Here is a 13,211-nt window from a genome sequence, read left to right on the forward strand (position 1 = left end):
GCAACACAGCGGGGCACCGTAGGTGCCCCCCATGCCCCCAACCATAGGCTGCAGGGTGAAGAGGGCCCTGCTAGTGTCCCCCAATATTGCTTTCTGACCGGTTTACCATGTTGGAAAGCCAGACATGGAAAGCCTGTCGGAAAATGGCATTGTAATCCCAACCATGGAAACTCTGTCCATTAGGCTTACATTCCGGTCTCCGACTGGCAGACAGGCTCCTTGAGCCTGTCCGAATCCATCCGGAATGACTGTCCAGTTTCAGTTTTGGCCACCTGCAATGCGGGGGTCAAAACTGAAACCACAATGAGGCTTTGAAACTGAAACCATTATGAGACTTGGAAAGCCTCCAACCTCTCAGAGCTCATTGTAATTGGGCCCTGTTAGAGATGGGGATCTCTGATTGGCTAAGGCTTGCGCCAAAGCCAGGCATAGACCACCACTCTAGTCAGGGAAACGGAGTTACATGCCAAAGATAACCCTTTCTCACCCCCTTGGTAGCTTGGCACGAACAGTTAGGCTTATCCCGGTGACAGTGTGGTAAGCATTTGTGCAACACACACAGTACAAACACACTAGGCACACCACAAAAATAACTCCACACGAGGTTATATAAAAATAGCCTTTGTATTATAATAAAAACACATCAGATAGTAATCACACAATATACACTGTGCCATCTGGAAAGGGCAATATTTACAAGGGATTATTTACACATGACAGGGCCACGTGGGCCACAGTCAGAATTAGCACTTGGTAAAGAAATAGCAAAAAAGTAAGAATATATATGAACTCATTAATCACTGGCAGACACTATACTCAGCGTCAACCTGTAACATAAATCATGACAGGCACAGTATCACATAAGGCGAGAACTCTATTCTGCGCCAACCTCATAATTCTAAATATAGTAGACCACAACTCCTAAACATAACTTGCATCAGGAAATAAACTTAGTAACATAACCTGCAGTAGGGAATAAATCACACCTAGACCACAGTAGAGAAATAAAATAGTAGTTAAAACCTAATAAGCATAAAAGAACATCTATGAGCATACATCAAGGTGCATAAATCATACTACAAACATTACATTTCCTAGCACCTATAAAAAGTACACTTGGGTCTTGTGCCCTACAAAACCTAATAGTCCCCAGGGCCAACTGGCCATCTATAAGGGGCTCAAGTGCCCTTTTTCCGGGCACGGTGCCAATGCAGTGACAGTCACAGGGCGCACTTGACGCAAACCTAAATGTGGCAGCTTCCCACTACTTGCTGGGCAGCTGAGAAACTGAATGAAGGCCTAAACGTTGCATCTGGCACTAAGTGCTGCACAGCTGTGCAGACCAAGGTAGGGATGAAGGAGTGCGTCTCACTCCTTGGTTAAAAGAACATGTTCCCCGAAATAAAGAACCTAAACGGTGCAGCTACCAACTACTTGATGGGCAGCTGCGAACAAATCAAATGCAGCAAGGGCTCTCAGTAGCCCTTAAAACAAAATGCGCCACACGTTGGCGCCCTCTAGGCTCTACAAATAAACATGTCTCAGGGAGCACCCTGGCTCCTAATACTAACAGGGCCACCATCACAGAAAGGAACTTGCCCTCAAAGCATGGAGCGCACTGGGGAGTGTGCTGGCGCTGGAAATAAATATGCCCACGAGGTTGGAGCGGCCCACTGACATCCGGGGCTGCTCTAAAGGTGAAACTGGTCCTGGGCCTCTAAGGACACTACCCGGGTCCAGGACATGGGCCCCTATGGCCCATAAACAAGTAGGCTCAATGTCGGAGCCCTGCGTGGGCTTTAAAAGAAATGGTCAGGTGACCGATGGGGGAGCGGCCTGCTCCGCAAGGCAGCACAAGGAGACACCCTCGAGCCCTCTCTTACCAGCTCTTACGGCGTCTCTTGTGTGCTCTCCAGCTTCGCCTGACACCGCAGGTCCATCGGCCGAAAGGGAGCTCGCACAGCTCCCACCTTCCACATGCGTCGGGGGCAGGCATCAACAATGTACCTTTTGCCCCCTCCACCATGGATAACCAATGCGGCACCTTGCGGGCCTTCTCTGGTCTCTCTCGGCACCTGGGAGCCCAGCGAGGCACGGCAAGTCTACCCCCAGGCCGGGAAAAGTGGAAAGCGAATTTGCCAGGCTCCGCCCACGTCCCAGGGACAGCGCCTGTCTTATTGGTGGCGCGCTGGAGCGTCCCAGAGGAAAAGTCAATAAACGCGGGTTGGGCTCCCGCTACGGGCAGCAAAATACCCGCGGCTAACGAGGGGTACGCTCCCTCTGATTAAACATATAAAAATGGAGGGGGCACCCATTAGGAGCAATTAAATGCGAGCGCAGCCACGGGGCGGGCACCCGTAATTTAAATAAAGATAGTGGCCATAATGCATGGTGGACACCTTCGAGGAGCACAAGGCGTGGGGATCCCCAGGCAGGGGCACACCCTCGCACACGATGCAGCCAGAGCTGCAGGGATGAAATAAAGCGCTCCCTCAGGGAAAATCAAGTGCTCACCAGGCCAGCATTTTAAAAGTAAAGCAAAGCGCTCCCATGCCGCCAAAGGTCCTGGGGGCTGGGAAGAAAGGTGAAAGGGTGCCAGGAATCATTCCAGCAAAGCAGGAGGGTCCCCAAGAAGTCCTCCAGTCATCCAGGGGCTGGGCAGAGCCCAGGGAGGCAAGCCATACCCTGAGTTTCAGCAGCAGCACACCCCTGGCAGATTCCAGTCCAAGACAAGAACATTTTCATGGGGTCACAGCCCCTTCTTTTATAAACATAAATCCTTTGTCTCAAAGGTGCAGGTAAGGGGAGAACCAGATGCAACTGATTCTGGAGCACTCAGTTTTACTCAGCCCCTCTTTGTATTCACAAGACAGGCCAGGGACATCAGACGCACCACAAGAGGTGGAGCCAGCATTGTGAAGGGAAGGCACAGCCCTATTCAGGTCCCAGGTGCAACTCCTCCCTCCCATCTAGATGAAGATCTCCCTATTCACCACTGGGCAGACTCACTCGGGCTCCTGGAGCCAAGCATACCAGCCAGCCCCTGTCACTCACAAGCCAGACAGGCAATTCACATCTCACAGCACACAGAAATGCCAACTTCTAAAAGTGGCACTTCTACATTAGACAAAATAAATCTGCACACACCTTCGTGCAGCATTTATTACCACGAGTTCATACATACCAAACTTGCCCCTGCACTCCCCACATACCAGGAATTACCACGGGCACACAAATCCCCACAGTGCTAAAGTGCGCAGAGGCCTAAAATCACTACTACTATGCCAGAGGCTAGAGGCAAAAAGTTTAGGGGTGAACCTGCCAAAGAGGCCCAATTCCAAGAGGTCCTAAATGCTATGTTTGTAGGTGCCATGGAAGCTGCAAAAAATTTCACTTTTTCATGAGGCAGTCATTTTATGACAACCTAATGTAAAACTGCCATGTATTTTTGAACCTGACATGTCATAACATGCCATGGGGGTCTGTTGTTGTAAAGAAAACTAGATCTTGAGCAAAACCCTCCATGGACACAATTGACTCATAGGTTGTTGTCATCAGTGTTCAACTATATATAATTACTGATGAAGAGCTGTTTGCAATTATAAAGTCTTTTGAAGGATAGAAGTATTACCTATTGGAAGCCAAACTAATAGTAGAATATTTTACAGATCACAGAATGACAGCTCAGATGGACCTCATTCTTTTCAAATTCTGATTTTGTGATAATTATAGACCTTTCCCAAGCATTGGAAAAGCAGATGATTTGGAGAGAATCTATCTGAAAATAAAAAGAATCTGATTAATAAACAACCCTTCATTTTGCTATCTAAAAGTGTGCATAATCATCCTGTAGCACTGATTATTGTAGACCAATTCCTGAGAATATGTACAAAAAGACAGAAATGTAGATTGAGGAACATGAAATTAGAAGTGAAAAGAATGAATAGTTACTTCAAGATAAGCAGTGTATTTCACATCTGTTCACCTTAAATAGAATGCATAGACTGCTGGAAACCAAGGCATAGCTAAAATCTTGACTACTATTAATATTGATGGTGGCAAACTTTAGTTACTTATGTTAAGAAACATTTTCAGACATATTTCATTTGTACTAAAATAAAGAGTTCCCAATACAACCAGTAGGCCCTTTGAGACCATTACCTGTTCCACCCAACCTAAAGCACAAACATTTATTGAATTTATAGTAAAATTACCTAAAACACAGAACAGCACTGTAGTTTTAATGTTTGAGGCCCATTTGACTAAGAGTCATGTCATTGCATTACCAGGTTATCTATTTCTAAAAAGCCAGCTCAGACGTTTGTACACCAGTTAATTCACATTGTAAACCACAAGTTTTGATCACTGACACAGCGTCTACGTTTACCTCAACGTTTTGGTCTACTATGTGTAAGTAATTGGATCGGGAGATGAGGTTGTCTACAAGCAGCCATCATTCACAAACTGTTAGGATACCAAGGGATTAAATCAGTGTGTTGAACAATGTTTAACATTTCAAGCCTTAATAAAAGAAGAGAAGGATTGGGAAAAGATGTGTTAGTTAGCGAATTAACCTACACCCACACTGTGAATGACATCCGTGGTTTTGAATGTATGGATACCATCATGGAATATTGCCTGTAGATGTACCTTTGTTCATGACAGTCCAATATGTACAATAACATTTACTGAATGAAAATAAAGCTAAATATCTGTACAAACACTTTAGAAAAGGCTAAATCACAAAAGAACCCCTGCACCTAAAAACACAATGGCGAAAAACTATTTACTAAATATCTGTATGTGAAAAAGTCCTCTAAATTTCTTCCAAAATTGATTGTTCCATTTCATATTTGAAAGAGTTGTAAATCCACTCAATGTGCAGTTGAAATTGCCACAGTCCATGAAAATGCATCCTATATTCGATGCTTCTATAGTGATGTTCTGCTGTGCAATACACATCTTGCTTCAAATACAGTATCAGTTCAGGTAAATGCTGCACAATAAAATTATGTGCATACAATATTTTAGCTTCAAGAATTGTTAGGACAATGGTGCAATATTTGGTGAACTGGAAGGGGCCTGGCCTTTAAGTAACATCATGCTTCTACTCTCTAATTTGCCTGCTCCAATTATGGTCTTTAAATTGTAATCTAAACATCCAGGCAGACCAGGAGCAGTACGGCTAAGAAATCAGCCTTGGGTTGGTGTACTGGACTGAACAATTGCGTACCTCTCCATACCTTTGGGAGCATAATGAACACTTTGAATGCATTCTCATAAGCTCCAGTAAAAGGAAGGAAATTCTTGAGCTGGACAAGAAATGTCAGGGCCGGAAATAAAAAGGCGTCATGTCTGGGAAGAATACACCAACAAAGGGCACAGAAAAACAACTACGTTGATTAACAACATATTATGTCATTTGGGCATAGTAGCTGCCATCTGTGATGTTAAGAATACACTTCATTGTGGTTCATGGTGTTCTTACATTGCAATCGAGACACTTGGATTAAGCAGCTGGTCTCGCTATCTCAAACCTACAACAGCTTGAGAAGATTTGTTTCCACAGTTTAGAGAAGAGTTCTGAGGATGCAATTGTATTAAGAAAGTGCCACTGAAATGTATATTTATAGACTATTAGCATATGTTGAGCTAGAATTGAAACATGAACTATTGTTTCCTGTATTACATGAAGTTCATGAATAGGATGCTAAAAGCTCAAGACATCTATAATGTTTACGAAATTCATATTGTGCTTAAGGTAGTGATATTAAATTTTAAGGAAGATGGGTAGTTACTGTTGGTGACTAGGTCATACAATACTGATTCATGCTGTGTGTCTTAGCTTACAGAAGTTCTACTCAAAAATGTATGCTATACAAATGAAATGAAATGAAATGAAAAATTATATTTATATAGCGCGTACATACCCAAAGGCCTCGCAGCGCTTCAACTGATTAATGTGGCGAGCCATGATAGTTAACACGCTTTGACAAACAGGTGGGTTTTCAATGCTTTCCTGAAAACCATCCGGTCGCTAATCTCCCGCATATTCGGCGGGAGCGAGTTCCACATCTTCGCCGCCATGTGTGAAAAAGCCCGGCCTCCCCAACGAGCTTTATTGATTTTAGTTGTGGTGGCTAGATGCGGGACGCTGGAGCGGAGGGTTCTCGATGGAGTGTAAGGTACAACCAAAGAGCGCAAGATAGCTGGGCCTGTTCGGTGAAATGCTTTGTGCACAATGCACATGGCTTTGAAGTGTGTTCTAGCAGCTATTGGAAGCCAATGGAGTTCTTTTAGGGCCTTCCTTGCTGACTGCCAGCGGGGGATGTTAAACAAAAGTCGGGCAGCACAGTTTTGTATGACTTGGAGTCTGTTGATCACTGCTACCGGGGCTCCTAGGTATAACGCATTTCCATAATCCAGGCGAGAGAGTACCAAGGCCTGGGCCATGATTCTCCTCGCCTGGAAAGGAAGCAGTGGGAGGATCTTCTGGAGCATTCTCAACAGTCCGACACAGGTGGAGGCAGTTTTGGTGGCCTGCACAGAGAAATCTAGTGCTTTGTCAAGCCAGACTCCAAGGCTCTTGATATGGGGTTTAGGAGAGGGAGGAGAGCCAAGACAGGCGGGCCAGATGGAAACCAGAGTGGTCGGTGCGAGATTGCCCAGCTGCATAATCTCTGTCTTCTCCCCGTTGAGTCTGAGACATGAGGAATGCATCCACTTGGCTACAGCCTCTAGGCAGGGCCCCAGGGTGTTGGATGATCCCTCTGTGTGATCCAAGGAGACAACCAGTTGGGTATCATCCGCGTAGGTGACAATACGCACACCAAAGGGATGGACTATCCCTACTAGAGGACTCATGTAGACATTAAAGAGCGTGGGGCTCAGGGCCGAGCCCTGAGGAACCCCACAGCTCAGTGGATGTTTCGAGGATACTGCCTCGCCCTCAAACACCTGGAAGAAGCGCTCATCCAGGAAGGAAGTCAGCTATTCCAGGGCCGCGCCCGACACACCCATGCCACCCAAACGATGTAATAATGTGGCATGGTTGACCGTGTCGAACGCGGCACTGAGGTCTAATAATATAATGGCTGCTTTCCCTCCCCCGTCCAGCAGAGATCTTGTTTCTTCCGTTACTGCTAATAAAGCAGTTTCGGTTCCATGTTGGGGGCGGAATCCCGTCTGGGAGGCACATAGCAGATCATTAGATTCCAAATAATCTACTAAGATGTTATTGATGTGTCTCTCCAGCAGCTTAATCATCCAAGGGAGAAGGGAGATAGGGCGAAAGTTGGCAAAGTTGTTCTGGTCCAAGGTAGGCTTTTTTAAAAGGGCCCTAACCATCGCACATTTCCACTGGGCTGGGACCGAACTGGAGATAATGGACTAGTTAAGGACATCTAGGATGACAGGACAGATGGCCTCGCTGACTTTAAGAAGGGTCTGCGGAGGTGCGGGGTCATTGGGGGATCCTGAAGTAACTTTAGAGAGTATTTTCTTCAATGAGATGGGGTCTAGAAGAGGGAACTCATCGAGTGAACAGACAGCAGGTGCGTCCGGTTTAAAGCCTGCAGTGGTGTCCAGCTCCTTTGCATCAGTGGGAAAAGAGGAATAAATGGCCTGAATCTTCTGAGAGAAGAAGGTTGCTAAGTTGTTGCATCGGGCAGGCACGTCGACTGAGGATAGGCACTCAGGAGGGGGGGAAATTAGTGACTTGGCGATTTTGAATATTTCTTTGGGAGAGTTTGCAGCTGAGTTAATTTTGGAGTCATAGAATTGGACTTGTGCGGTTTTCAATTCATTCTTATATGATTTGATGGCAGCTCTATACTCAGCTTTCTTAGATTGCGAATATTCTCGCCTCCACGCTCTCTCCAATTTACGGCATGACTGTTTCATGGTTCTCAGGGCAGGGGAGTACCAAGGGGCTACTTTAGATCGTTTTATGGAATGTAGAGATTCTTTCGGGAGGATCTGGTCCAAGGTATTAGTAATCCAATTATCACAATTGGAGGTGGCTATACTGGGATTCATTGATTTGGACGGTAAATGATCGACGAGAGCCGATTTCCACTCAGAAAGAGGCAGCGAGGCCAATTTCCTACCCCAGTGCCTGTTATTATTTTGTGACATAAGGGGGGTTTTGGTAGACCATATAAAGGGTACTAGATCAAGAGTTGAAAGAATAACAACTGTTAATGGTAGACATTGGTATATTAGAAGAGATACCAGTAGAAGGTACGATAAACATAGTTCTTGTCTATATGTCAATTTTTCAGAATTATCAGCTGTTCCACTATTCTAGTGAGTCAGAGATATTTATTTGTTCTGAAATTATTGTTGCATATATATATTATCTCTATATCTCTGTAGAATTAGATGAGGTATATCTAATGAGTACCTTTAGTCTTATCTATTTTAGATTACTGCTAAGACCAGTGGTCCATGTCCAGAAACTGATGGGTCAGCGTGGTGATCTCCAGGGCCCAGGTTGTCTCTCTGATCTCCTTCCTAATCTCTTGAGTCTTCTGCTAACGAACATATTTCTGAGTCTACTGCTAACTAATATATTACAGTGCTAGGTTGGTAGTGGATATGGTGAGACATGCATTGCTCCCTTTGGATTCAGATTACAATGTTAGCACTTTCTGATAACTATTTAATAAATCATAGATTACACCATATTGACCAAGTTAACCTCACATTAAAATAATCCTGCCTACAGACATTGCTGGGACTTTCATCCATCTTTAACACCGTCCACAATCCCACCCTCAACAACACCTGTGTGTTTTGGATAGGACATTTCAATAACATCAATCACTGCCACTTTAATCCTCATTTCCGACCTCAAAATCCTGAATGGGATAAACAGTGCCAAAAGACTGATAATTAAAAAAGAGGTGACCATAACTGAAACATTAATTTAGGGTTGACCTAAAGATTCTCAAAGGCATTTTTAAGTATGTAAAACAGGATTACATGAGTAGTGACCATGTTAACCCTATACATTACAAGAGGATCCATGGCACCAGGCATTTTGTCTAGACGTTTCAGCTGTCTTTGACACTACTGACTCTCTCAAGAAGTGAGGAGGAGGCCATGATGTGTTGAGGAAGGTCATTCCATGTCTAGGGTTTTTTGTAGAAGAATGAGCGACCTCCAGTTTTGCTTTTGGCGGATGCTGGGAGTGTGTGTGATTGAGATTCAGGCAGAGAGTATGTGTCTGGTGGGTTGGTGAAAGAGTATGCAGCTGTAATCTGGTCCTGTGTTGTGTAGGGATTTGTATGTGTGTGTCAGAAGTCTAAATTGGCTGAGCTTGTGAATTGGGAGCCTGTGAATCTTCCTGAGGTGCGATGTAATGTGGGTGCACCATGGGAGGTCGAGTATGAGTCTTGCAGCTGTGTTCCGGATGATATGGAGTCTGTATGAGAGTTGGGTGAGTATTCCAGCATAAAGAGTGTGGCCATAGTCCAGCATGCCGGTCATGGGTGCTTGCATGTTTGGTGTTCTGAGGCAACCATTTAAAGATCTTTCGCGGCATGTGTAGGATGCAAATGCAGGAGGTACACACTGTGTTGACTTGAGCCGTCATGTTGAGCTTGTCATCTAGGAAGATCCCTAGATTTAGTGCATGGTCAGTGGGTGTTGGTCCTAGTTCCGAAGGCCAACTGGTGAAATCCCATGGGGAGATCTTGTTGCCGAAGACCAGAACTTCCGTTTTGCTGAAATTAGGCGTCAAGCCATTGGTTCGCATCTAGTCTGATAACATGGTTATGCAGTTGTTGCAGTTGGTTCTGGTGGTGCTGGTCTTGTTTGTCAGGGAGCAGTTGAGCTGGGTGTCATCAACATAGAAGTTGATGGTAATGATTTGTGAACGGATGATGTTGGTGAATGGTGTAATGTATATGTTGAAATGAATGGGGCTGAGAGACGATTCCTGTGGGACACTGCATATCAGTTTCTTGCTTTCTGAGGGGAAGGGTAGGAGCTTGATCCTTTGAGTTCCTCCCATGAGGAAGGAACATATCCATTTGATAGTGGATCCTTGTATGCCAATTGTGTGGCGTCTTCAGATGAGGGTCTTGTGAAAGACAGTGTGGAAGGAGGGACAGAGAAGCATTGGCTCGCCAGTAGAGGGCACCAGGGCTATGCCCCCACTCACAGACCACCTACCTCCTCCAAATTCTTGCTCGATGTCCCACAGCTTTTACAGGAAAACACATCTTAACGATTGTTTATTTTCATGTAAAAAGCTGCAACATCATGTTTCCAACAAAGTAGGATCCATTGTGCCTACTGCTGCTGTGAATAGGTGAGGGCTTTGGCTCTTACAGCCCAGCCCCATGCATTCACATCCCATAGCTGACATTCTTCACAAACAATGGGCTGTGCAGCATGTCAGCTAATGGAAGTTAGGCAAGTGGTGGTACTCTCTTTCTTTTATGTTGTGTCTGTGCCCCTCTTTTGAGAGGTGTAGGAAGCTTCTCAAAACGTAGCTTTTCTGATTTCTTTGATGCCCTACATTCTGTGTTACCTGCTGCATTTACGCTGTAAAACCTTGTTGGGGTAGCCATGTACTTTATAAATAACATGACATATAACATAACGCATCATATGTATCCTCATTACGCTTCTGTCAGGTAGGTGCACCATTTTGGCATACATCCAGGTTTACAAGTCTTTGTAAATCAGTGTTTTAGTCAAAATACATGGGTGGATGTAATGGAGCGGCCATGCTCCACCAATATAATTCCTACCTGAAGCAAAGTAAGGCAAGGTAGCAGTATACACAGCTTTGCGTTACTTGTTTTTCACTAAACCATATAAAGGCATGCAAACTGGCTTTGTGCAGCTTAGTAAATCCCAGTTAATGAATTGCATTGCCAAGTCCTTAGTAAATATGTCCCTTAGTCTGTATAGTGCTAATACACTTGGTAAGACATGAGGAAAGGGTCATTGCAGGTTTGGCAATGACTCCTCTGGAAATACTCCTGTTGTCTGCTTGTGGCTCTCTGCTCATGGGGTTGCAGACAAAGATGCCACTTTGGTTACAGGCTTAAATTATACAGGTGATATGTTTTCAAAACATGGTGACTAAATTGTTCACGACACACGCCAACGAATGACCATTTAATATTTATTATTTCAAACTCACCTAAATATGTTCCACAAACACACTGCTTTAGCTTCCGGAATCTCCAGAATTGGAGCGGAAAGCTTTTACTTTGTTGGGGAATAGTACAATTATGTCCTGAAGATATATATCAGAGGTAGTACGGTGTCCTAATTCAGTCAGTAGTCCAGAAGCCTGTTGCCAAGAAGATGGCTCATCAGGTGAGAACCCCAGATAAGGAAATGTCAAAGTATCAAACAATGTAGTAATAATCTGCTTCTTGTTTAGTATACAATAGTGTCTTTAGCCAAAGCGAAGAAGTGGCACAGGGAACATTAATAAAACATTCTTGCATTGACAACAACCATACTATTGGACTTCAAGCGAATCAACTTTAATGAACACAGCAGAAAAAAAGAATGAACTAACACATCTCTCCAATAATGTATAGTAACAGAAAATATTAAATATGCGAACACTTACAAAGACGTACAAAGCAGGGAAACTGCATTCAAAGGAGAGAAATGTAGCCATGTTCCATCTCCAAAATCATTCTACTTTTGCATGCTCTCATATATGAACAAACTAAGCAAATGTCAGAAGTCAGTAAAAAGGGTTAACTCAGAGCTACATCAGAATGCCCTCTTAACATTTCACTCTTATGAGTCAATGTCATTTTTTTGTTTGCAACATTCTCAGTTAAAATGTCATGCCCTGAGTGAACTAATGTTTTAGGTGGTGTGTGGGGAAAACTGGAAAGGATGAAATGTAGAACAGGTACAATATACATGCCATGTTTCACGGACTGCTGGCTTTTCTTCATGCATATTTTAAACAGAGCTGCTTTTACTAGAACAGACGAAAATGTTGAAGACTTGACCAGTACACAAGTCATGTTTCATTCTAAAACAATGAGATAAATGTCCTCTAGCAGCCAGCACAAAAATCTCAAATGTAAAATGTTTAAATTAAGTTAGACACAAATGCATGGACAAGTTTTCTTTCCAGTTGTATTTTGTGGAAAAAAATCTATCACGGGGAATTCAGCTCAGAGTATTTTACTTTACTTCAACAAAATAAAACCTAAACGGAATATAAAAGAAAGACAGAGGCTTCTGAGAGCTATCAGTATTCTGACCTCTACTGAGGCAAGCCCGTCTGCACCTGGCCGCGCTGGGCTGGGTCCAGGGGCCAGGAACCCTGTCTCTTTTCAAGTAAGTGAGCTGAAGTATTCCACTTCACAACTCCGAACCATACGAGGATCCCCTTATGAAAACGACTCCACTCAATTAATCTATCCAAAAGAGAAACCACATGTAGCTACTGCTCTCTATCTGTCCAACGGTCTACAGTTCCCAATCCATGAGAAAGTCAGACGACGAATGTTCTTGATTATTTGAAGGTCGCTCTCATGTCATAAACAAGTCTTCGTTGCCCTTTTAGAGGAAAAAAGCCAGACTCGGTATTCCTCACAGACACCTGGCAACACACGGAATCAGGACCAAATCCTGTTTAATCTCTTCCCCTTGGATATTATATCAAATTAAGGAACATATGTAGGTAATTCACATTTTGTGATTCTTAAATAACGATTTTTAAGGAATCTAGACTAAACTGCTAAAGCTTGACATTAGAGATCTACTTTTCCCCCACAAGCACTTTTGCAGGAATATTAGTATACAGCCCTCTTGGACAAAGTGGGAAAGTTCTCTAGTCCCTTCCAGAAAATTGTCGCAAACCTGGCCAGTGCCAGTGCAAATGTTTCCTTGCTCAGAAACTTTAAGAGCCAGCAAGTACCCAAGCTTCCAGTATATTTTTGGACCTTTTATCTATTAATTTGTCGCATAGGGTGATAGAACCCACCCACGAGAAAGGTCATTTACCCGACCCTGTCTTTTCCAATGATAAAATACTAAAAGCTCTAGGCCCTGTCTCTGTAGCCTGGTTAGATCACTTTCTGATCCTGATTATCTTGGAAACTCCATGTCTCCCCTGAACCTCAAACCAATCAGCTGGAAAGACCAACCTTGGTCCAAATTGCCTACGGAGCAATGGAAACATCCTCTCATAGACTCCAGAGCTACTTTAGATC

The sequence above is a fragment of the Lissotriton vulgaris genome, chromosome 1_1, assembly GCF_964263255.1.
Source record: "Lissotriton vulgaris chromosome 1_1, aLisVul1.2, whole genome shotgun sequence".
NCBI lineage: Eukaryota > Metazoa > Chordata > Amphibia > Caudata > Salamandridae > Lissotriton > Lissotriton vulgaris.